Raw genomic sequence first — 816 nt, forward strand, 5'->3', positions numbered from 1 at the left:
CCCCTGTGTGCAAGATGCATGCGTGTAGTGTATGTGTGTGTATTTTGGGAGGCTGCGATATGTTCGTGTTTGTCTCCTTGTGATAGCGCGGAACTGATGCCGACTTTATAGTGCTACCTCACTGAAACATACTGCGAAGACACCCAGCAGGACGCCCCACCCGGTCACATTATACTGACAACGGGCGAACCAGTCGTCCCACTCCTAATTTGCTGAGCGTTAAGCAGGAGTAGAAACTACCATTTTTAAAGACTTTGGTATGTCTCGGCCAGGGGACAGAACGCAAAGCCTTCCTCACAGGGGCGAACGCTCAACAATGGCCAAAAGTGAGGCATTGTCAAGGGAGACATTAGGAAGAAGAAAGTTATATAGAAAGGAGAGAAGAGATAAGGTCCCAAATTTAGTCGCCTCTTACGATCATGCTATTAGGGGCAGCAGGTACAGTTATTACGCCCTACCTGCAGGGTCTAGGTTCCCCTTGGTCCTGAGCTGTGCAGGGAAACTTTTGAGACTGATCAGGTAAACAACATGGCCGACAGGCAGCCTTTTTGATAGTGAGAGTTATTGCTATTTCCCAAGAAGTACCAGAGGGATCTTGCTCAAATTTATATGTAGGTTCCCCTTGGTCCCTTGTTGTGCAACAGTTCCTGAAATGGACGGTCGCTTGCTCACCAATGACGGTTAGCTCCAGTTACTAAAAGTTGTCAAAAGTGAGGTAGTCACTGGCCCAACAAAAATAGTTTGTGCGACTGTCGAAAAATTAATGAATAAAAGAAATTATAGTCCCTTCCACATTAACTGGGGGGGGGGGGGGGG

The sequence above is a fragment of the Mizuhopecten yessoensis genome, unplaced genomic scaffold (assembly GCF_002113885.1).
Source record: "Mizuhopecten yessoensis strain PY_sf001 unplaced genomic scaffold, ASM211388v2 scaffold9341, whole genome shotgun sequence".
NCBI classification, from domain to species: domain Eukaryota; kingdom Metazoa; phylum Mollusca; class Bivalvia; order Pectinida; family Pectinidae; genus Mizuhopecten; species Mizuhopecten yessoensis.